Source organism: Filicampus tigris, chromosome 15 (assembly GCF_054856515.1).
Source record: "Filicampus tigris isolate MCC_2025a chromosome 15, RoL_Ftig_1.0, whole genome shotgun sequence".
Taxonomy (NCBI): Eukaryota; Metazoa; Chordata; class Actinopteri; order Syngnathiformes; family Syngnathidae; genus Filicampus; species Filicampus tigris.
The window spans coordinates 935,540-961,028 of record NC_141231.1 but is presented as its reverse complement, the minus strand read 5'-3'; the positions used below and the strand labels follow the sequence as shown (position 1 = coordinate 961,028).

Below are 25,489 nucleotides of genomic sequence, written 5' to 3'. Positions count from 1 at the left end.
GCACTGAGGAGACCTCGGGTTGAGTATCCCCAGTCCAGCTAATGTCCCTGTCCAAGATGACCGCCGCACCGGGGAAACCTCGGCGTGAGTATCCCCAGTCTAGCTAATGTGTCTTCCCAAGATGGCCTTCGCACTGGGGAGACCTCGGGGTGAGTATCCCCAGTCTAGCTTATATCCCTGTCCTAGATGGCCGAAGCACCAGGGAGACCTCGGGGTGAGTATCCTCAGTCTAGCTAATGTCCCTGTCCTAGATGGCCGACGCACCGGGGAGACCTCGGGGTGAGTATCCCCAGTCTAGCTAATGTTCCTTCCCAAGATGGCTGCTGCACTGGGGAGACCTCGGGGTGAGTATCCCCATTCTCGCAAATGCACCTGTCCTAGATGGCCGGCGTATTGGGGAGACTTTGGGGTGAGTATCCCCAGTCTAGCTAATGTCCCTGTCCCAGATGGATGACGCACCGGGGAGACCTCGGGGTGAGTATCCCCAGTCTAGCTAATGTGTCTTCCCAAGAAGGCCGTCGCACTGGGGAGACCTCGGGGTGAGTATCCCCAGTCTAGCTAATATCCCTGTCCTAGATGGCCGACGCACCAGGGAGACCTCGGGGTGAGTATCCCCAGTCTAGCTAATGTCCCTGTCTTAGATGGCCGACGCACCGGGGAGACCTCGGGGTGAGTATCCCCAGTCTAGCTAATGTCCCAGTCCAAGACGGCCGCCGCATCGGGGAGACCTCGGGGTGAGTATCCCAAGTCTAAATAATGTCCCTGTCCAAGATAACCGCCGCATCGGGGAGACCTTGGAGTGAGTATCCCCTGTCTAGCTAATGTCCCTTCCCAACATGGCCGCCGCACTGAGGAGACCTCGGGTTGAGTATCCCCAGTCCAGCTAATGTCCCTGTCCAAGATGACCGCCGCACCGGGGAAACCTCGGCGTGAGTATCCCCAGTCTAGCTAATGTGTCTTCCCAAGATGGCCTTCGCACTGGGGAGACCTCGGGGTGAGTATCCCCAGTCTAGCTTATATCCCTGTCCTAGATGGCCGAAGCACCAGGGAGACCTCGGGGTGAGTATCCTCAGTCTAGCTAATGTCCCTGTCCTAGATGGCCGACGCACCGGGGAGACCTCGGGGTGAGTATCCCCAGTCTAGCTAATGTTCCTTTCCCAGATGGCTGACGCACCGGGGAGACCTCGGGGTGGGTATCCCCAGTCTAGCTAATGTCCCTGTCCAAGATGGCCACCGCACTGGCGAGACCTAAGGGTGACTATTCCCAGTCTAGCTAATGTCCCTGTCCAAGATGGCCGCCGCACTGGGGAGACCTCGGAGTGTGTGTCTCCAGTCTAGCTAATGTCCCTGTCCAAGACGGCCGACACACCAGGGAGACGTCGGAGTGAGTATCCCCAGTTTAGCTAATGTCCCTGTCCAAGACGACCGCCGCATTGGGGAGACCTCGTGGTGAGTATCCCAAGTCTAAATAATGTCCCTGTCCAAGATGACCGCCGCAACGGGGAGACCTCAGGTTGAGAATCCCCATTGTAGCTAATGTCCCTGCCCAAGATGGCCGCCGCACTGGGGAGATCTCGCGGAGGGTATCCCCAGTCTAGCTAATGTCCCTGTCCAAGATGGCCGCCGCATTGGCGAGACCTCGGGGTGAGTGTCCCCAGTCTAGCTAATGTCCCTGTCCAAGATGGCCGACACACTGGCGAGACCTCGGGGTGAGTGTCCCCAGTCTAGCTAATGTCCCTGTCCAAGATGACCGCCGCACCGGGGAGACCTTGGGTTGAGTATCCCCAGTCTAGCTAATGTCCATTCCCAAGATGGCCGCCGCACTGAGGAGACATCGGGGTGACTATCCCCTGTCTAGCTAATCTCCTTGAACAAGATGGCCGTCGCACAGGGGAGACCTCGGGTTGAGTATCCCCAGTCCAGCTAATGTCCCTGTCCAAGATGACCGCTGCACCGGGAAGACCTCGGCGTTAGTATCCCCAGTCTAGCTAATGTCTCTTCCCAAGAAGGCTGTCGCACTGGGGAGACCTCGGGGTGAGTATCCCCAGTCTAGCTAATATACCTGTCCTAGATGGCCGACGCACCAGGGAGACCTCGGGGTGAGTATCCCCAGTCTTGCTAATGTCCCTGTCCAAGAGGGCCGCCGCACCGCGGAGGACTCGGGGTGAGTATCCCCAGTCCAGCTAATGTCCCTGTCCAAAATGACCGCCGCACCGGGGAGACTTCGGGCTGAGTATCCCCAGTCTAGCTAATGTACTTGTCCAAGATGGCCGACGCACCGGTGAGACTCGGCTTGAGAATCCCCAGTGTAGCTAATGTCCCTGCCCAAGATGGCCGCCGCACTGGGGAGACCTCGGGGTGAGTATCCCCAGTCTAGCTAATGTCCCTGTCCAAGACGGCCGCCGCACCGCGGAGACCTCGGCCTGAGTATCCCCAGTTTAGCTAATGTCCCTGAACAAAATGGCCGCCGCACCGGGGAGACCTCGGGTTGAGAATCCTCAGTGTGGCTAATGTCCCTGCCCAAGATGGCCGCCGCACTGGGGAGATCTCGCGGTGAGTATCCCCAGTCTAGCTAATGTCCCTGTCCAAGAGGGCCGCCGCACCGCGGAGACCGCAGGGTGATTATCCCCAATCCAGCTAATGTCCCTGTCCAAAATGATTGTCGCACCGGGGAGACCTAAGGTTGAGAATCCCCAGTGTAGCTAACATCCCTGCCCAAGATGGCCGCCGCACTGGGGAGATCTCGCGGTTTTTATCACCAGTCTAGCTAATGTCCCTGTCCAAGACGGCCGCCGCATCGGGGAGACCTCGGGGTGATTATCCCCAGTCCAGCTAATGTCCCTGTCCAAGATGGCCGCCGCACTGGGGAGACCTCGGGGTTAGTATCCCCAGTCTAGCTAATGTCCCTGAACAAGATGGCCGTCGCACCGGGGAGACCTCGGGGTGAGTATCCCCAGTGTAGCTAATGTCCCTGCCCAAGATGGCTGCCGCACTGGGGAGAACTCGGGGTGAGTATCCCCAGTCTAGCTAAGGTCCATGTCCAAGATGGCCGTCACACTGGGGAGACCTTGGGGTGACTATCCCTAGTCTAGCTAATGTTCCTTCCCAAGATGGCCGCTGTACTGCGGAGACTCGGGGTGAGTATCCCCTGTCTAGCTAATGTCCCTGTCCTAGACGGCCGCCGCACCGGGGAGACCTCGGGTTGAGTATCCCCATTGTAGCTAATGTCCCTTCCCAAGATGGCTGCCGCATTGGGGAGACCTTGGGGTGAGTAGCCCCAGTCTAGCTAATGTCCCTGCCCAAGATGGCCGCCGCACTGGGGAAACCTCGGGGTGAGTATCCCCAGTCTAGCTAATGTCCCCGTCCAAGATGGCCGCCGCACTGTGGAGACCTCGGGGTGAGTATCCCCAGTCTAGCTAATGTTCCTTCCCAAGATGGCCACTGCACTGGGGAGACCTCGGGGCAATAACACTGGTCCACTGGAAATGAATGTTGAATTTTTTTGGTTTTTTTTTTTAAGTGTGAATGAGTTGAATGTGTGGAAAGTCAGAATTTTGGGGGTGTTGAAAAGCTGAATGTGAGTTGAATGACTTGAATTTGTGGAAATTGGAATGGTGTAAGTGCGAAAAGTTAAATCTGCCAATGGAAATAAATGGTGAATAGTTTAATTTTTGTCTTTTTTTTTAAGGGTGAATGTGTGGGAAGTAGGAATTTGGGGGATGTTGAAAAGCTGAATATGAGTTGAATGACTTGAATTTTTGGAAATTGGGAAGGTGTAAATGTGAAAAGTCGAATGTTCCAATGGAAATTAATTGTTAATAGTGGAATTTTGTGGGTTTCTTTAAGGGTTAATGAGTTGAATGTGTGGGAAGTAGGTTTTGGGGGTGTTGAAACGCTGAATGTGAGTTGAATGAGTTTAATGACTTGAATTTGTGGAAATTGGGAAGGTGTAAATGTGAAAAGTTGAATGTTCCAATGGAAATTAATGGTTAGTAGTGGAATTTTGTGGGTTTCTTTAAGGGTGAATGAGTTGAATGTGTGGGAAGTAGGTTTTGGGGGTGTTGAAACGCTGAATATGAGTTGAATGAATTCAATGACTTGAATTTGTAGAAATTGGGAAGGTGTAAATGTGAAAAGTTGAATGTTCCAATGGAAATTAATGGTTAGTAGTGGAATTCTTGTGGGTTTTTTTTGGGTGAATGAGTTGAAAGTGTTGCAAGTAGGAATTTGGGGGTGTTGAAAAGTTGAATGTGAGGTGAATGAGTTGAATGACTTGAATTTGTGGAAATTGGAATGGTGTAAATGTGAAAACTTGAATTTGCCAATGGAAATGAATGGTGAATAATTGAATTTGTGTGGGTTTTTTAAGGGTGAATGAGTTGAATGTGTGGGAAATAGGAATTTTGGGTGTGTTGAAAAGCTTATCCAATATGAGTTGAATGAGTTGAATGTTGTGAATTTCAAATTGGAATGATGTAAATGTGAATTATTGAATGTGGCAATGGGAATGAATGGTGGAATTTTGTGTTGTTTTTACAGGTGAATAAGTTGAATTTTGGGGGGGAAATAGGAATTGTGGGTGTGTAATAGCTTTACTAATGTGAGTTTAATGAGTTGAATCTAGTGAAATTGAAATTGGAATGGTGGAAATGGGAAATGTTGAATGTGCCATTGGAAATGAATGGAATTTTTGGGGTGAAAAACTGAATTTTGGGGAAACCGTAAATTTTCTCGGCGAAAAAAAGGAATCCATGCTGGCGTGAATTTTTGGAATATATTGAAGTTGGAATGGCGAGAATCAGTTGAAAAATTTGGAAGTAGAAGAATGCCAAAAAAGTGCGAGGAATAAAATAGAAGAATAATGGTTCACACAATAATGAAGTTGAATGGTGTAGAATAACATATGTGTGAAGGCGAAGGCCTTCACACAATAATAAAGTTGAATGTGTAGAATAAGGCGGCACGGTGGTCGACTGGTTAGCATGTCCGCCTCACAGTTCAGAGGTCGTGGGTTTGATCCCGGCCTCGGCCTCCCTGTGTGGAGTTTGCATGTTCTCCCCGTGCCTGCGTGGTACTCCGGTTTCCTCCCACATTCCAAAAACATGCATGGTAAGTTGATTGGACTTTCTAAATTGCCCCTAGGTGTGATTGTGAGTGCGGATGTTTGTCTCTGTGTGCCCTGCGATTGGCTGGCAACCAATTCAGGGTGTCCCCCGCCTACTGCCCGAAGACAGCTGGGATAGGCTCCCAAGGACAGCTGGGATAGGCTCCAGCACGCCCCGCGACCCTTGTGAGGATAAGCGGTATCGATAATGGATGGATGCAATGGTGTAGAATAACATATGTGTGAAGGCCTTTGCCTTCACACAATAATAAAGTTGAAAGTGTACAATAACATATTTGTGAAGGCCTTCGCCTTCACCCAATAAAGGTGAATGGTGTAGAATAACATATGTGTGAAGGCCTTCACCTTCACACAATTCGAAAAAAATATTAAATTTAAAGAGCAGGTGTATTAGTCCCCTGAGTTGTTCACAAAAATATAACAATAACTAAAACGGTCTGTAAAACATATTGCATCCGTGATTTGTCGGTGCTGTTTGGACTTCTTATCATAAGGAGTTATGCTGGCAAAGGCGTCTGTACCGGTAATTGTTTTTTGAGTAGATTAAGTTTCCCCTCAGGTCCCACTTGAACTGGTCATACATCGGCTTGTGATGGCAATTGCAGCAACAACAGTGAGGCACTTTTGACAAAGGATGTTTTTTGTTCAGAATCTTCCTTTTTATAGCCGAAAATACTTTCATATTTCAGATATTGACTTTCTTTTGGGGACTAAATCCACTGCCGCTTCTGCCGTTGTCTCCTCCTCCTCCATGTTATCTCAGAGCAGACAGCAGTGGCTGTGAGAGTGGAGCGGGAGGTGACTAATTGGCAGGAGGGAGGGGGTGAGCGAGACAGGCTGTGTTTGAGCATGGAGTAGCTTGCTGCTTTTATGAAGAAAAACAAAAGTTTGCGTGTTCTAGGAAAATAAAAAAGTTAAAACATCACACGTCCTACGATGTGAGCATGCCCACATCTCAATTACGATGTTCAAACGACATATCGCGCAGGCCTAAAACTGAAGCACCCATCCATTGCTGCACTTGCTTGTACAGCAATAACTGCTCTTACACAGTGCGACAACGCACTGTCCAATTCGAAAGAAAAAATATGCCATTAGTTCTGTTTTATCTCTATGTTGCTGCACTAAAACTGAGGTCTAAAACTGACCTTTACAATTTATCAACTGAATAAGGGGTCTCCATAATTTAAGATAATGCTGAGCTTAACACTAAAACTTGCTTTATTTCACAAAAAAACCTTCCTAATTCACCGGTCTACCTTAAAGGTGATGTCATTTGAGATCTTCCCCATACATTATTTTACCAATGATTCCCGCATAATTTGGAACCCAGAATCAGCAATAATTTGTTAGACCTAAAGATGACATCATCCGCTCCTTCGTTTGATGTTTTGTAGCCTGGAGAATCACTTTTTTTTTTTTCTATTCCCCACTTCAATTATTTTTCCAGTACTAAGATTGCGTCCCAAATATTTGACTTGTTGTTTCTACAGTCGTAGTTTATTTTTGCTTACTTTGTGCTCTTCAGCCAAATGTTATAATAATGAACAAGAATTGTTCCGCCTTGTCGCAGGGTCAGACAAGAGAGGAGCAGAGGGCCCAGGTGCCCTTCCCTGATGTCTGCGCCGCCGCTCAAGTCGCATTATCTTCGTTTCTTACTTTTCGCCCATTAAACGCTTCTGCTATATGATTGATACCTGTAACACGGCTACTTTATGTGTAATTAACTTAATCATTAAACATGTGTTCAGCTATCGATGTGTCTAAATATTGGATCTTATCAGGATCCTGTTTTTCAACAAACTTCCAATCCTTACATTGGTTTTTATTGCTTAATTTTACCACCCATTTTCCCCATTGTATAAACAATTTGGTCCAGTTTGCTAACTGGTGTTCTAAAAACTGCATTTTTATCAGTAGGACAGCAATTGAAATTTCCTGTTGTGGTAATTCTCACTTCAACCTTTTCAGGTGGAGAATTCTTGCTTCCACACCAGTCTGCTGTTCATAATCCTACTACATGATATGGAACAAAATACCTAGTGGTATTTTAATTCCCAATCACTCTGTTCACTTACACACTTCACACGGGGTTTCACAAATGATTTGCACAAACATACACACACACAGAATTTAAGTGTACACAGGTCTTCCATCCTTTTCTTTTTCACTGTTTTTTTTTTTCTCGTTTAGTTCTCATTTAATCCTGCAGGTTTATTGTTATTATTATTACTGTTTTTTTTCATTTTTAAGATGGCCAGCAAAGTCATATATTGTTATCCAAAGGTTTGAGTGTTGTATTTTGGAAGGACAGTGACGCTCCACAAATTTCCAATCTTTGCATGTGAGGTTTTGTTTAGGATCGCTTTTATCACCGATTTTACTGTTAGCTTTCCCGATTGTTTTGATGTAGAGTCAGTTTTATGACACCTAGGGTGTCCTACACTGACTTTTACCTTAAAACAGGGTGACAATCTACACAGTGTGTGGCAATCCTCAAGCTTCTACCACAAGTGGCAGAGGATTCTTGCCTATTGCGTCCACACAAAGTTGTCACTTACAATCCTGTTATATCCACTCACACAGTTTACACAGTCACACTTTTAGCAGCGTTTTATCACGGAAATTAGCACGTACAGGGCACCGTTGCCCTTACAGTTTTATAGATTCACTTTGTCTTGCCACGATAGGGACTAGTATTATCAAATCTTACACAGTTTTAAAGACTAACTCTGTCCAACAGTTTTAAAGACTAATCTGTCTTACAGTTTTATAGACTCACTCTGTCTTACAGTTTTAAAGACTAACTCATACAGTTTTAAAGACTAATTCTGTCTCACAGTTTTATAGACTCACTCTGTCTTACTCCACTTGACAAGGGACTAGTATTGTCAAGGTTTTTTTTACTACAATTCACTCATCCACGAGTGTCGTGAGTTTCCTACTCACCCAGAGATGTCTTCACTCCTCCGGCTTCCCGTCAACCTTCAGTTTCCAGAAGTGGGGCCAAGGACCAGTCCCGGAAAGGGTCTTAGAGCCGTGGCTACGGACTTTACCTGGAGGCTGACTCGACAGCTGGAAACCTCTGGCATATAGGGATCCGGCTCGAAGGACCAATTTAATGTCAGGTTCACACCAAGTGGGATATTAGTAAACTACGCACACAATGAGGAGGGAAGACACTCGACACAATATTGTCTTTTTACTTGCAAGGAGAGTGCAGGAAAGTGTACGGTTACAGTTCCTTTCTTTCCAAATTCTTTTTATTCATTTTACACAAAACAAGTTTAGACAAAACACAACCACACACAATCCCCATCCTATCCCCTCCAACGCCCGTCCCATCCTCCCCGCCCCAGCTCGTTTCCCTCCTAGCTACACAACCTGCTCAATCTGGAGTCTAAATCCAATCGTAATTGTCCACATAAAGTTCTTTGGTGCCATTGCCCCTGATGCTTAGTGGTGGAAATATCAGAACATAAATTAAATAACAGTAAATACAACACATAATAATAATACAATAAGAAAAAGCATAAATAAAATAAAAAAATGAAATAAATAAGTAGAAAATAACAAATAAAAATAAATACATATATATATATAATAAAATAATAAATTAAAAAAGGATAAAAAGTACTCAGATAATCACACTAGAACAAGCAGCATGGACCTCAACAATGCCAAACTGTCTAAAATGGTAGCATTAACAGTGTAGCAACCGTCTTTGTCAATTGAGTGGAAGTATTTTCAAAAAATGTAAGAAAAGATTTCCAAGTAGTATAAAATTTCTTAACAGAACCACGAATAGTGTATCTGATTTTCTCGAGCCTGAGGTTCATCAGTACTTCCCTTATCCAGTGAGAGATTATGGGTGGGGCAGCCTCCTTCCACCTCGAAAGGATCAGACGTCGAGCCAAAAGTGTAGTAAAAGCCACGACCATACACCCCCAGTAGGTAGCCGTAACCCCTCGGGCAAAACTCCGAACATCGCTATTAAAGGGTCTGGGGAAATTCCAACCCCTAACATGAGGGAGAGGTCATCAAAAACATCCCTCCAAAAATTTTCCAAGGCGGGGCATAACCAAAACATATGGATCAGGGTTGCGTCTGCCAGTTTACACCTATCACACAAAGGGCTCATTTGTGGAAAAAAATTGGACAATCCAACCTCAGAATAGTGTACCCGATGAAGAATGGACCCTTCTTAAAATCTTAGACCAAAGTCCGTCTGCAAGTGGAGCCTGAAGATCTCGTTCCCACAAGTCTTTAATTCTGGATAAGGAATGAGCCAGCATATGGGAAACTAAACTAAGTATATGCTTGAGACCCCCTTTCTTTGTTGGATCAAAAGACATGATATCATCCATAATCATTGTAGGGGTTTTATTGGGGAAATGAGGTAGAACCATTTTGACATAACTTCTAAGATGTAAGTATCTAAAAAAGTGTGAATTAGGAATATTGAATCTTTGGACTAGCTGTGCGAAAGGCAAATATACCATTCACAAAAAGCTAATCAAGCCACTTATCGCCCAAATTAGACCACACAGGAAAGGCTTTGTCAACTGTTGAAGGTATGAAACAATGGTTTGAGGCCACTGCACTAAAAAGGAAAGTGTCGAGCATCCCAAATGTTTTCCTGAATTGACAGAGTATCCGAACAGAGTGAAATATTACAGGATTATTTAGAAAAGCCCCCACTGTCAAAGGCAGTGATGCACCTGACAGGACCAATAATGAGATGGGAATACAAGAAAGTGCTTCCATTTGCACCCAAATGGGACCATTATCATTTAGGTGGTAGTGTGACCAATATGCCATACAGTTTATATTTGCTGCCCAATAATACAATCGAAAGTTAGGAAGGGCCATCCCACCATCAACTTTAGCCCTCTGCAAAATTCTTTACGTCAGCGTGGCTGTTTGTTGTTCCATATGTAAGAAGATAGAGTTTAGTCCAGTTTCTTGAAATATGAGGCAGGAATGACAATAGGTAAACACTGAAACAGGTATAAATATCTGGGCAACACTGTCATTTTGATAGCATTAACCCACGCTGCTAACGAAATGGGGAGTTGAGACCAATTGGCCAGGTCCGTCTTAGTCCTACCCAACAACTTTCCAAAATTCTGCTCCAAAAGCTCCTTTTATTATTTAGTTCCCAAGTAACAAAAGCTGCTTGTGTTCACTTTAAAGGGCACGCTAATATTTCCAATTTCAAATTTGTCAGTGTCTAAAGGCATCAACACACTTTTATGGAGGTTCAACTTGTATCCAGAAAATCTGCCAAATCGCTATAACAAGTCAACGACAGGTGGAATAGAAGACAGAGCATTAGAAAGATAAAGAAGTAAATCGTCAACGTACAACGAGACCCTGTGTTCTATGCCTCCTCTATTTATCACTGTTATACATCGGTTGGATCTAATAGCTAGAGAGGGGCTCAATGGCCAGAACCAAAAGCAAAGGGCTCACGGTATAACTGTAATGGCTCTGAAAGAACATTATTAGTTAATAACCTGGCCACAGAATATAATAATTTAATCCAAGAGATGAATGTAGCTCCTAATCCAAACTGCCTTAACGTCTCAAACATATAGTTCCATTCCACTCTATCGAAGGCCTTTTCGGCATCCATAGATACGACACATTCCGAGGCGGACCGACTGGGGGGTGTAAATTATATTAAATAGCCGCCGAATATTGAAAAATGAACGTCTATGCTGAACAAAACCTGTCTGATCATGGGATATGATGCTAGGGAGAACAACCTCCAAATGATGTGCAAGTATTTTAGCAAGTATTTTGTAATCTGCATTTAATAGCAAAATCGGCCCATAGGACCCACATTTTAATGGGTCTTTGTCTTTTTTCACAAATAGTATAATGTAAGCCTGATTCAGAGTCAGTGGAAGGTAATCAACAGACAGTGACTCGTCATATATAGCAGTCAGGATGGGAGCCAACTGCAAAGCAAATTTTGAATAGAACTCATTGGGGAAGCCGTCCAATCCAGGCAACTTCCCGGTTTGAAGGCGGCTATCGCATTCCTAACTTCTTGTTAAGTCAGAGGTTTATTCAATTCTGAGACTAGTTCCGGAGATACCTGTGGAAAATCCAAGTCCTTAAAAAAGTTTTGAATGGGTTCTGTGTCGACAGGAGCTTCCGAAGTGTACAAATCACTGTAATAATCCTTAAAACCTGTATTAATTTCCCGTTGATCCCGAATACTTTTGTCATCCTGAGAGATCCCAGTGATATTAAATTTAGCTTTAATCCCTTTTAACTGCCTAACTAAAATCGAGCCCACTTCATCCCCATGTTATAAAAATTACTTCTGTTCCTGGTCAGCAAGTTCTCAATAGCATATGAGGAGGCACAGTCGTATTCCGATTTGAGGCGAAGTCGTTCTTTATAGAGTTACAGAGTTGGAGATGGAGATTGGGCATAAGTATTGTCAATGTTGGCTATTTTTCGTTCCAGGTCCACTAGTTTTGCTTTCGTTTTTCTCCTTTTAGCTGCCATATAAGAAATAATCTGGCCCCGTAAATAGGCTTTAAGTGCCTCCCGTATTGATGAAACAGAAACGTCTGGAGTGGAATTCACTTAAATAAAAAAAGTAATTTGACCCGAAAGGAATTCCATAAACGACTCAACTGCTCACAAAAGGGAATTAAACCTCCAGTTCTTACAAGTTAAACCTACTCCCGGTATATTAAGTTTCAAAACAAGAGGCGCATGATCTGAGATTACTCTAGATTGACATTCACACGAGAAGACGTTAGATATTAGCCAATTGTCTGTGGAAAAAAAGGAGTAACCCTTGTCTTTTGGGTGTAAAAAACGCAGAATCAGAAATGCCAAGTTCTAGAAAGCATGAACAAAGGTAGGAAGCTGACCTGGATGCAATGTCGCCATGTCTGTGTATTGACCTATCCAGCAAAGGATCCAAACAGAGGTTGAAGTCTCCACCCATAATAAGTTTGTGTGTGTTTAAATCAGGAAGCAGTTGAATAAGTCTAAAATTGGGCGTCATCAAAATTAGGAGCATAAACACTAGCCAGTATTACCATAATGTCATAAAGCGTACCCTGTACAATAATATAACAACCGTTAGAGTCCGCAATCACCTTAGAGGGGTTAAAAGATACATTTTTATTTCCCAATATGGCCGCCCCTCTTGCCTTTGCTTGAAAGGTAGAATGGAAGAGCTGCCCCACCCATCAACAACGTAAACGGGAGTGGTCTGACCTTTGAAGATGAGTTTCTTGAAGAAAGGCAATAGCTGCCCTCAGTCGTTTCAGGTGGACCAATACTTTCTTCCTCTTTACCGGATGGTTCAGACCTTTAACGTTCCAGCTTACAAACTCAAGGTTGCCGTCCATGCTGCTTCTCTGGGCAGTGTGTTATAAAAACAGGATTTTGCACCAAGCACAAAAAGTGTAGTAAAGATAGTTTAACAGCATGAAACACGAAATGGATGTTAATGACTGTATCGCAATGAGTGAACCCCCCACCCCTAAACACCTCCCAAATTCCCATGGTGTAACTTGCTGTCAAACTTAACAGCACACCTTCCTTATCTAACTCTGCAACTCCTTGGATCATCCCTAACTCTAGTCCCACTACCGCTATATAATAAATACAAAAAAAAGAAAAAGGAGAAACTCCCTTAAAATAGTATAAATCCCAAACCAGCACTGATAAACAATATTAAAAGGTATGAACCAAGAAGGGAAATAGAATTATTATTACCAATTAAAGGTTATTACAATTCGAAAAACATTGCTGTACCTTTTAAACAGCAGCAACCACATATTAGATGAAAAGAATAACAAATGTAAAAGTAACCACATTTAAAATAGCTATGGGAAAATAAATAAATAAATAAAATAAAATAATGAAATAATAATAAAAAAGTAAATAAATAAAAGTAACAGCAGCAATAATGAATGGTTCGTGAGTAATAGTAAAACTAACAATAACTAGCCCTTAATATAAAAAGATTTAACGTAACTAAAACCAAATAAATGGTGACAACCTTCCACAAAAAACTAACGGCTACAAAAATACCAAACCACGATTAGAAAAAAGAAAAAACCAAAAGCAAACCAACAACGTTGTGCTAACATGCAGCTTGGCAGTAATCATTTTAAATGGTCACGTTTCTTGAACACAAATGGGTAAACAGAATCATTCATTGTGCATTTGAATGTAGTTATTTGCTTCTTCAACCGACCCGAACCAGACACGGGTAGCCTACCGTCAGCCTGAACAATGCAAAGCTGCGTCGGGAAGAGCAGCGAGGGCCAAAGGCCCTTCTCATACAGCGCAGCCATCACCGCGCCATAGGGTTTCAGCTGGCTCACCACCTCCGGAGTGTAATCCTCGTAGACCCTGAAAGCTTGCCCTTGGTAGTTGAGCGATCCTCTCTTCCGCAGCTCCTTATTCTGGTAGCAATGGAACCATTGCCTTGGTCTTCCTCCGTTAGATGGCTTGGAGGCTGGGTTACGATGGGCACGATCCAACTCAGGAGCCATAGGAAATATTCCGTCCCCCAATGCGTCTTTCAGAAATTAGGAAAAAAACTTTGTCAGTTGGGGAGCTTCGATACCTTCAGGTAAGCCTACAAGGCGAACATTGCATCGGCGATTCCTTCCCTCGAGGTCGGTTAGCTTAGCTGCTAGCTGCTTGTTGTCGAGCTGAAGCGCGTCACAGGTGGTCTCCACATGTTCCAATCGAAGATGAAGAGACTCCGCATTTTCTTCTAGGGAAGCCAGCGGCCATTGACAGTTTGTTGGAGCACCTCGAGTTTCCCACTCAGTTCAGCAAACGAAGACTTTAGGTCCTCCAAAAGGGTCGACCGGTGGTCCGATAAAATGGCCACTATCATCGACTTGCTAACAGCAGCAGTTTTGGCATCTGGCTTTTCCGCCAGTTTAGTTGGTTTTGGCGGCATCTTTACCCACAATACTAGCAAAAAAAAAAAATGCATAAGTAAAGTAGTATAGTTATCCAATGCGTTAGGTCACATCATACACAAATGGGAGTCGAGTTTGGAAACTATATAGTGGGAGCGAGTGGAAAACACGACTCTACCCCATGAGCGCCAGAACGGAAGTCTGATTACAGTTTCTAAAACCCTCTCCCCGGCTCCTGCGCCTCCTCCCTTTTATTTTCTTAGGAGTCCCTGATTACAAAAGTGTTCCAGCTCTAAGGGAAAGGCTAGCGAAAGCAACTGGAACACTCTGAACCTGTTTTGTCAATGTGTGTGTGTGTGTGTGTGGGGGGGGGGGGTGCGTGTGTGTGCGTGTGTGTGTGTGTGTGTGCGGGGGTGTGTGTGTGTGTGTGTGTGTGTGTGTGAACCTTATGTGGAAGCAAAGCACACCAAGCAAGTTCGGCCTAGATATGGAAAAAGCGAAAGCTAAACCCACAAGCTAATAACGCTAACAAGCCTAATCATGAGAAATCTAACACATGAATCATGATATACATTATTATACTTACATTCGCCCCTGTTTTTATATAGTATAAAGCTAAACCTACAAAGCTAATAAAGCTAACAAGCCTAATCATGAAAAATCTAACACATGAATCATTATATACATTATTATTCTTACATTCCCTCCAATAATCGGCAGGCAATCAAGACCAGAGAAATTGTCATCTCTGGCCACTAGCTTCGGATGACCAAATTGCACTTAGACCTACTCAAACATGTCATCAAAGATGTCTGGTTTTTTTTTTTTTCGTTTTGTAAACAAAACAAATTTACTGAAAAATGAACCAGAACAGGTGGTCGACTGGTTAGCACGTCTGCCTCACAGTTCAGAGGTCGTGGGTTCGAGCCCGGCTCCGGCCTCCGTGTGTGGAGTTTGCATGTTCTCCCCGTGCCTGCGTGGGTTTTCTCCGGGTACTCCGGTTTCCTCCCACATCCCAAAAACATGCATGGTAAGTTGATTGGACACTCTAAATTGCCCCTAAGTGTGATTGTGAGTGCAGATGTTTGTCTTTGTGTCCCTTGCGATTGGCTGGCAACCAATTCGGGGTGTCCCCCGCCTACTGCCCGAAGACAGCTGGGATAGGCTCCAGCACGCCCCGCGACCCTTGTGAGAATGAGCAGTATTGACAATGGATGGATGGATGAACCAGAACAAAAAAAAAGATTTCTGAAATCACTCAGTCCGTAAGTGGTCTTTGCCAGAGTTATCCTGCAAAAAATTGTGCTTTTGGTGGCTATAATATGGTTATGGGTGGCTTGATCCAATTAATTCAAATGAATTTTTATAATCCTGTTTTGCTTGACTTTTGCGGTGCATTTAATATGAAAGATGCTTTCATCTTTGATAATCCAGATTCCTAAATGTATACGGGGTTCAAACCTAATAGCTGAATTAAGTCCACAAATGATTATTGGTTGGTATCTGATATTGGCCATTTCAGGTGCTCCCTTTAACAGATCATAATATGGTTACGCTTAGTTTCTTCAAATATATATTTTAAAAATGGTTATTGGAAATTTAATTCAAATTTACTGAAAAATGAACCTTTCTACCAAGAAGTAATTGATATGATAAATGATGTGATAACAGACAATAACATTGAAAAAATGTGAGTATTTGAAATATAAAGTACGCCAGATTTCTATCGCAAAAAGTAAACTAAAAAGCAGGAATAGTAAGAGAAAAGAACTTGAAATCATCAAAGAAATAAACAATATCTGTAATAAACCTATGAATAAAGATAACAGACAAAAAAAAAATTCTAGTCACGTGTGGGGTCTCTCAGAGTTTGGAAATCGTCCGACAATTTTAAAATCCTGCCGTGTGAACCAGGCTTTAGTAGAGGAGTTGAACCTTGCTGAAAGCCCCAAGCGTTGCCCTTTCTTTCTTCTTTTTTGTTTTTAAAGGTATTTATTACTATTTATTTTATTTTATCTAATTATCATTATCTTTTTTGTGTTGTTTTGTGACACTTTCTTGAGGCTTCTATTACCTTTTCTAACACTTAACAATGTACTTTGCTAATATGTCTTGTACATTTAAAGTTTAATAAAAAAAAAAACTCTACCATGGCAGCAGAAAAAAGTACATAGCTCCGCCCCGACTGACTGAGGGTTGAGAGTTTGTAATTTTCGATGTTCAATTAAGTGTTAAAAAGTAAGCGTGACGTCATAAAACGGCGCATCATTAAAAACCGCCAAGGAAATGTTTTATAAATAAAAAAAGAAAAAGGAAGGCGCTTATGCTAAGTTCACACCAAACGCGAATGAAGCGATCTGAGTCGCTTGATTCGCTCGCGTTTGACCGCGGGAAATTTAAAACCTGAAATGCTGCAGCCGCTCATTCGCTCACAGCGGAGAGGGGAGGGGCTTCGCTTGGGAGAAGACTACGACACCATTTTTCAACATCACAATCAAATGGCCGACACACTATGCCAATGCTAACAATATTGATGTCTTGGTAAAGTTCAAGAACTGCAAAAAACAATTAGCCGGCGAGTGAACAGGACGCCATTTGGCTGGGTGTGAGACGCAGTGTGCCCGATGCTGATTGGCTGTCGCAGTATCCCCGATGCTGATTGGCTGCCGCAGTATGACCGATGCTGATTGGCTGCCACGAGGCGGAGTGGCGAAAAAAATTGACTTGATTGATACGCGACGAATGGGGCGAATGGACGGATTTTCGGTTCTTCGCTCCGCGTCCCACCGCTCCAAACGCATCATTCGCACCGCCCGGCGCGCAACAGGCACCCGCCCGCGCGAACTACATTGACTCCAATACAAACGCGCCGCCAGAAACGCATCATCCGCGTTTGATGTGAATATAGCATTAGAATCTGTGTGGGCGGAGTCAAACGTTCAGGTCCACCCTACGTTGAGCCACCACGCCTCGAACTGGGCTCTGCAGCCAGGTCTACCAATAGGGTATGCGCGGCTACTTATGCCTGCCCTTCAGAATGGCAGTTGTCCTTTCTGTATGCAGCACCCAATCATATTTCAGCTTGGCGTGTCCTGGCAAGAACTCACTGGGATTCATAATAACGCGTCTCGCGCATCGTTTGCTTCATCTGAGTTTATATCGCAAATTATGGTAAAGTCACTATGCTAAGTTCTTAAGTCTTTTTTTCATCGGTTCGTACACTTCTCGACGCTCTGGAAGGGAATACGTAATAACACAAAGGAGAACACAAAGACTGGTTGGATACAATTTGGCCGTCTTGGGTGAGTTAGCTAACGTTGCACTTGCTAATCAATGCTAATAGTCCTAGGATTTAACTAGCATCCTTGTCGGCACAAATGATGGGCGTGAAAGCGCCGTGAAATGTATTTAATGGGACACTGTGTCATATAACCTAGACGCTAGCTGTTGCCTCTCACGAGGAACAGCCCAGCCAAACAGTAGGTTAGGCTCAAGACAGTCGGGCCTTGTTCCTACTTGTGTTTCTATCCTGTCATTGCGCTAGCGAACAAGCTTTTCAGCCTGGTGCGTAACGGTGCAACGGTTCAACTGGCTTCCAGATTAACTGGCTCCTGATTCCAGATGTGGCCGTTAGTACAATGTCAGTACGGTAATGTTGTGTTTCCTGATTCGTCACCAGCTACATCCAATTGGTCACCTGCATTCATGTTCAGTTCTTAAATAAACACGTGAAACAAAACGTCTCGTTTACAATACCCGACTGACTGCAAGGAATTGTATAGTTAAAATATGTAAATAAAGGTAGAAAGAGCTGTGTTTGAACCCGTGACATGAGGGGGAGAAAAAAGAAGCAGCACCTTCGCAGCGAACGCTCTACCCCACTACACTACAATCTGAGCTTTCACCGGCGCAGAAATTGTACCTATTTGTATAAATTCCCCGGCGAGGGCACAAGTTAATGTGTTGCTCAACGTTAACACCCATGTCAACTGGCTTCTGGGAAGCAACTTGACATGGTCGCGATCATGTTGTTTCATCTTAAAATTCATACCTGGCACTCACACGACTCATATGCGCCGAAATGAATAATGAGATAAGACCCCTTGAAATTGTTCACTTTCTGTGTTAATGCAGCTGTTTGCTAAAATTAAAAAAGTGTATTTTATTTATCATTTATGTACACTCGGCATCGCATCTTGACAGAAAAAAATGTAAATGTAAACATGTTTACAAATTTATAAAAAAAGAAAAACTGAAATATCATATGGTCATAAGTATTCATCCGCTGTGCTCAGTATTGAGTAGAATTTAGCCCAATTTTGAGCTAGCATTACAGCCATGAGTCCAATGCAACAAGTTTTTCACACCTGGATTTGGGGATCCCCTGCATTCTTCCTTGCAGATCCTCTTCAGTTCTGTCAGGTTGGATGGTGAATGGTGGTGGACAGCCATTTTCAGGTCTCTCCAGAGATGCTCATCAGGTTTAGGTCAGGGCTCTGGCTGGGCCATTCAAGAAAGATCACAGAGTTCTGAAGCCACTCCTTTATTATTTTTGCTGTGTGCTATTATTAGGGCCCGAGCAGTGACCGCTGCTAGGTCCCTATTGTTTTTGTAGAAATTATTATTATTATTAGGGCCCGAGCAGCGACCGCTGTGAGGTCCCCATTGTTTTTGTAGAGATTATTATTATTAGGGCCCGAGCAGCGAAAGCTGCAAGGACCCTATTGTTTTTGTAGAAATTATTATAATTTTTTTTTCTGACCAAATGATCGCATTTTTGAACCCCTAAACTATGCACGAAAACTCACCAAACTTTGCAGTCTCATCGGGCCTGGCGAAAAATGTGATATTTTAAAGTCGCCGTAAACGATGGACACAAAATGGCTCTGTAGCGCCATCTAGAGTAGGGAAACAAAATAGAATTCCAGGTCGTTGGGAGGCACGTGTAGCCCCCCAAGACGTACAAAAAGGTCCATTACAGCCATAGTCAAAAGTGTACAGGAAGTGAGCTATGAATTTTAGAATGTCCAATTTTGGACCATTTTTGGACATTTACAAGGTGCATACTTTTGCACCCATGTCCTGGAGGATTCATCCGATTGACTTCAAACTTTGGATATATCATCTTAAGACGTGGGGAAACAACTGGGAACATTTTTTTTTTTAGTTTTCGATAAACTATATGACGGGGGCGGGGCATCAAATTTGGCGTAATTTTTTTCCTTCGCCATACAGGAGAAAAACCTTAATAACTCCCCTGACATGCTCCCAAAAATCCCAAACTTCAACTGTTCGTAAAGAGTCGCGACCTAAAGACATCTATATGAGAATATTCCATTATACATATAGCGCCACCTAGGGGCGAAAAAAAAGTAATTTTTTCCATTTCTATTTACTGCACGGAGCCCCAGAAAACCCTCAAAACGTTGATCTTGCTCTACGCCGAATATTGTGGCTTTTCAGCGAAGGGCGTGGCCTTGACGGTGCCGCAAAGTCTAATTATTCAACGTGACAATAAATCCAGTTTTTTTCTTGACCCAGATCATCCAAACTTTTCAATTTTTCTTCTTTGATGATAGCCAAGGGCTGAAGACATCTACGAACATCGTAGTGGTAGTGCCACCTAGTCTGAAGGAAATACATGTTTTTTTTTCTTTGATGTTTTTATCCTAGCAGGTTATCCAGGTCCACCTCATCTTAGCTCGGAACGGTGGTTTTGACTTCCTAATATTAAAATACAAAATTTGTGATTTTTCGCGATAAGCTGTTGCCATGGCAACACGCAGTTTGCCAAAAAAACAACGCTGATTTTAAGGGTCTGAACATGCTCGAAATCTCACGAAACTTTGCAACTTTTTAATGTTTGGACTCACCTTGACTACAAAAGCTGCTGTAACTTTATCCACGTGATAATTTTGATAATTTAATTCCAATGTGCAAGCATCCCAACATGCAGTACCCCAACGTTGCCAGGGCTGCGAGGGCCCTTTATAGCAGCTTGCTTAGTTATTATTATTATTCTATTTTCTCTGCGTTCTATCGCATTTTTGACCCCCTAAACATGCACGAAAACTAACAAAACTTTGCAGTCTCATCGGGCCTGGCGAAGAATTTGAAATTTAAACGACACACACGAAATGGCTCTGGAGCGCCATCTAGAGTAGGAAAACAAAATAGGATTCCAGCCCGTTTGACCTAGGCCTACGAAAATTGGCAGGCACGTGAGGACCCCCAAGATGTACAAAAAAGTCCTATACAGCCATAGTCTAACATGTAGAGGAAGTGAGCTATGAATTTTTGAATGTCCAATTTTGGACATTTACAGGGTGCATACTTTTCCATCCATGTCCCAAAGGATTCATCCGATTAACTTCAAACTTCGGATATATCATCTTAAGACCTGGGGCAACAACTGGGAAAATTGTTTTGAGTTTTCGATAAACTATATGACGGGGGCGGGGCATCAAATTTGGCGTTTCCCCCCCCCTTGGCCATACAGGAGAAAAACCTTAATAATTCCCCTGCACATGCTTCAAAAAATCCCAAACTTCATCTGTATGTAAAGAGTGGCGACCTGAAAACATCTACATAATGATATTCCGATATACATATAGCGCCACCTAGTGGTGACAAAAATTGTCATTTTTATATTTCTATTTACTGTGCGGAGCCCGTTGAACAAATCCGACTGAAAATTTGTCAGAAAAGCCTCAAGACATTGATCTTCGTCTATGCCGAATATTGTGACTTTTCGGTTTAAGGGCGTGGCCTTGATGGTGCCGCCAAGTCTGATTATTCAATGTGACAATAAATACAGTTTTAACTTGACTCAGATCATCCAAACTTATCGAAATTTTTCATAATAGATGATAGCCAAAGGCTGAAGACATCTACGAACTTATTTTTCATAGTAGGGGTAGCGCCACCTAGATAAGAATGCCTTTATTGATCCCACAGTGGGGAAATTTTCACCTAGTGGCTGAAGGAAATATGTTTTTTTCTTTGATGTTTTTATCCTAGCAGGTTAACCGGGTCCACCTCATCTTTGCTCGGAAGAGTGTTTAGGACTTGCTAATATTAAAATACGAAATTTGTGATTTTTCGTGAGAAGCTGTTGCCATGGCAACACCCAGTTCGCCAAAAAAACAACGCTCATTTTGAGGGTCTGAACATGCTCAAAATCTCACGAAACTTTGCACATACGTCAGGCCTGGCGAAACCATCAATATTTTTATTATTTTTTTGCTCAATTTGTAAAAAATGGCTCACTAGCGTCCCCTAGAAATTTGTAAAAAGTCAGCCCCGGTTGTACTTTTTACCTTGATTGACGAAAATTTGGTGGTATATGTAACAGTTCAAGGACTACAAAAAAGTCTCTTGGAGCCATATGCTAAACCAAACAGGAAGTCGGCCATTTTGAATTACGTTTAAGGTATGAATTTGCTCTGATTACAATAGCTGCTGGAACTTGACCCACATGATAAAGTTGAATCCTAAAGACATCTCTGAACTTATTTTTCATTGTAGTGTTAGCGCCACCTACTGGCGAAAGGAAGTACATGTTTTATTATTTTATCTTTTTCTCCTCGCCAGTTAACCAGATCGACCTCAGAATTGCCGGAAGACTCTAGACCTTCCTGATGTTAAAATACGATATTTGTGATCTTTCGTTAAAATCTTTCGCCATGGCAACGGGCAGTTCGCAAATAAAACTAAAGTATGAGTTTGCCCTTATTAAAATAGCTGCTGGAACTTGACCCACGTGATAATTTCTTCTAAAAACCTACTGACATTTGATAAAATTCAAAGCCTGAAGACATCTCCGAATTTTTTTTTTCATCGTATTGGTAGCGCCACCTACTGGCTCAAGGAAGTTTATGTTTTTTTTCTTTGATCTTTTTCTCCTCGCAGGTTAACCAGGTTGACCTCAGAATTGCTCGGAAGACTCTGTAGACCATCCTGCTGTTAAGCTACAATATTTGTGATTTTTTTTTTTTTTTATTAAAAGCTGTTGCCATGGCAATGGGCAGCTTGCAAATAAAACTACGCATTTTGATGGTCTAAACATGAATGCAATCTCACGAAACTTTGCACACACATCAGGCCTGGTGAAATCACCTTTTTTTTTATTTTTAATTTTATGTCACAATTGTTTAAAAAATGGCTTGCTAGCTTCCCCTAGATTTGTTTTAAAAATTAGCCCCGGTTGTATTCTTAATGCAGCGTTTAACCGACTAGTAAAATACTAAACGTTTCATAAATCGATTAAATGACTAGTCGCGCACATCCCTAGTAGGAACCTTTAATAGGGACCTGTTGTACATGGGGCAAATAAAGAGGTGCGCAATAATACTCCAGCGTGTGTGTCGTTCCACCTGACGCCTCCTGCAAAAGTAGTTCGGCCCGTTTCCTGAACTAACAAGACATGGTATCAGGAGAAATTTTATCCTGTTACAGGCTGACATCAACCGGAGGTCTGTCCGGGGAGTGCACTGTGCACGGGCGAGACAGTGAGTTTGGGCTGCAGAGTGGTGCCCCCGCGTAGCGGCGGCATGTCTCAATTTCAGGTCTCTACACCTGAAAGATTTACGTTCAGGGCAGAAGACTGGACGAGATGGATAAAGCGTTTTGAGAGGTTTAGCATTGGGTCCGGATTGGATACACAAGCGGACGACAATCAGGTGAATACGCTTATCTACATATCATCTATGGGGGAGGAAGCGGAGGACGTACTCGTTTCCCTCCACCTGAGCCCAGTGGAAGTGAGTGACTACGACACATTCAAAACAAATTTGGACGCCCACTCCGTGGCACCCAGAAATGTCATCTTCGAGAGGGAAATATGCGGCAACAAGAAGAGGGAGAGTTGGCTGATGGCTTTCACACGACACTACATCGTCTCGCGGAGTATTGGGGATACAGAGCTCTTCATGACGAAATGGTGAGAGACAGATTTGCTGTTGACTTGGGAGATAAACGTTTATCAGAACAACTGCAGATGGACCCAGAATTAACACTGGAGAAAGCCATTAACAGAGCTTGTCAAAGTGAGCTCGTTAAGAAGCAACAGGAAATGTTGAAGTCTAACTTTAGAGTTGACACTGCCAGCACTCAGCTTGACCACGTGCACATGCAGCACTGTGGGGGCGCGCGGCCTAAACAAACGCAGCGGCAACATGGAGGGATGGTAAAACGAGCACCAAAGGACAAGCAGACACAATGCAAACAATGCAGTGATGCAAGAGGACATAGTCTACAACAATGCCCAGCAAAAGAAGCACCGTGTCATCACTGCAAGAAAAAGGGACATGACGCAAGAGTGTGCAGAACGAAAAAAGTGAAAGAAGTGAGTGCTGTCACGGAGACTGATGATTGTGCAGACGAAGTTGCATTCCTGGGCTCCTTGTCAGCCGATACAATGACCAGTCCATGGATGCCAGTAGGGCTTTGCCGATAATTCAATATCGATATGTATCGCGATTGACACGTGATCGATACCAATAGAAAATGCCTTCGATAAGACGTTCGATAGAAAAAAAGAAAAACAAACCCGATCGCAGCATGGTGTGTGATGTAGGCAGCGCGCTTCCGCCTCCAAACATGAAGAAGCTGTTAACTCAACGGAGCATGCTCACGGGCCGGCAGCCATGCGCTACGCCCGCGGGGCGTGCGCTACACTCGCGGGGCCGGCGGCCGTGCGCTACGCTCGCGGGGCCGGCGGCCGTACGCTATGCTCACGTCCAGCGAGCGAGCACCGTAACTTCGCTCAAATAAATGACCACTCAACTCAGTACAACTCTTACAATTAAATTATAGTATGCATGGTAACCCTATTAAAAACACGTGGATGGAGCCATGGTGTACAAGTAGAGGAGTTCTTGTCTTTGACATGCTAGCAGTAGTTAGCCTTGTTCGACACCGGCATCGCACTCAAGGTAAAATCAAGCAAGTCAAATATGAATGGACTATGGCAATAATGAGTTCGCTAAACAGATAAAGTAATCCTAAGACGGTTGGTCAACGATGATGTATGCACTGCAAGAGAGTATTCGTTCACTTACATTGGATGAACATTGAATGAAGGCTAATATGTCAACAACTGCTATGGGGTAGACCTAGACCGAATGCAAATAAGAATTTACAATGTACTGATGGAGGACAAACTGCACATGACACTACATAGCGATGTACAAAAAACAGTTAACTGTTATTTAAAGAAAAGGTTTAAAGCAAACTCAATAATTATCAATATTGACTGATATGAAATACTTAGATTGTGACAGTTTTTCAAACATTTCTCAGCCCTTCTAAGCACATTATCTTTAAAATGGAGTTTATTTAATCTTTATATTGACCAGTTTATTTCACTCTTTCATAGATACATTAACCTCTTATTAAAGGTTAATTATTATGTTAAAATAAAATAACCTAACTGTATTTTTCTACGGGTCATTACTTTCAATAGTTGGAAAAAAAAATCAATATATATTGATATCGACCAATATGAAACACTTATATCGTGATATACTTTTCAGTCATATCGCCCAGCCCTAGATGACAGATATAAGTATGGAAAATTATTGTGCAGTGTTTAAGATAGACATGGGCGCGGATGTTACAGCTGTTCTAGAAACACTTTACAGCCGTGGCGAATTTGGAAGGCTGGTTAGACCTCTTAGAGTTCTGAGGGGACCAGGGGGCACACGTCAAAAGGTCATAGGCATGTCACAGCCAGGCTCAGTAAGAACAATAATTGTGTCAATGTGGACATTTATGTTGTGAAAGGGCTGAGCACACCACTGCTGGGTGGGATGGCTGCAATGAAGTTGCAACTGGTTGCAAGAGTGGAGACATCAGCCTGGACTCCAAGGAGTCTGTGAAAAGGGAGTTTCCAAAGCTTTTCAGTGGATTAGGTAAAATGGAGGGTGAGTACAAAATTGTACTGAAGCCTGGGGCACAGCCCTTCTCTCTCTCGACGCCAAGACGTATCTCCCTCCCTCTCCTGCTAAGAGTTGAGGAGGAGCTGAAGCGTTTGGAGGCGCAAGGAGTCATCTCTAAAGTGGATGTGCCGACAGTGGTGTGCGCCTATGGTGGTGGTGCCCAAGCGGACTTGCAAGAGGGTGAGAATATGCACAGACCTCACTGAACTAAATAAATCTGTCATGAGAGAAAAAAACACCCACTTCCCTCAGTTGAACACACTTTAGGTCAGTTGGCAGGCGCCAAGGTGTTTTCAAAGTTGGATGCCAACGCTGGATATTGGCAGATTCCGCTGTCCAAGGAGTCTTCTTTGTTGACTACGTTCATCACTCGATTTGGGCGCTATTGCTACAACCGTCTGTGCTCTGGAATCTCGTCTGCACCAGAACACTTTCAGAAGCGCATGTCACGCATTTTGGAGGGTCTGGATGGTGTTTTGTGTCAAATGGACGATGTGCTTATC

At 43.6% G+C, this 25,489-nt stretch overlaps 1 protein-coding gene across 4 annotated transcripts in view; it reads left to right on the top strand.

Moving 5' to 3' along the window:
- The first annotated feature begins 16,997 nt into the window (after positions 1 to 16,997).
- mvb12ba (multivesicular body subunit 12Ba) overlaps positions 16,998 to 25,489 on the top strand; it is a 68,793-nt gene continuing 60,301 nt past the window's right edge. The window contains exon 1 of one of the 4 annotated variants that reach the window (XM_086053281.1): positions 16,998 to 17,348. The gene's annotated coding sequence lies outside the window, so the exon portion shown is untranslated. The remainder of the gene's footprint in view (positions 17,349 to 25,489) is intronic. The other 3 variants (XM_086053278.1, XM_086053280.1, XM_086053277.1) reach the window with 3 other exon arrangements.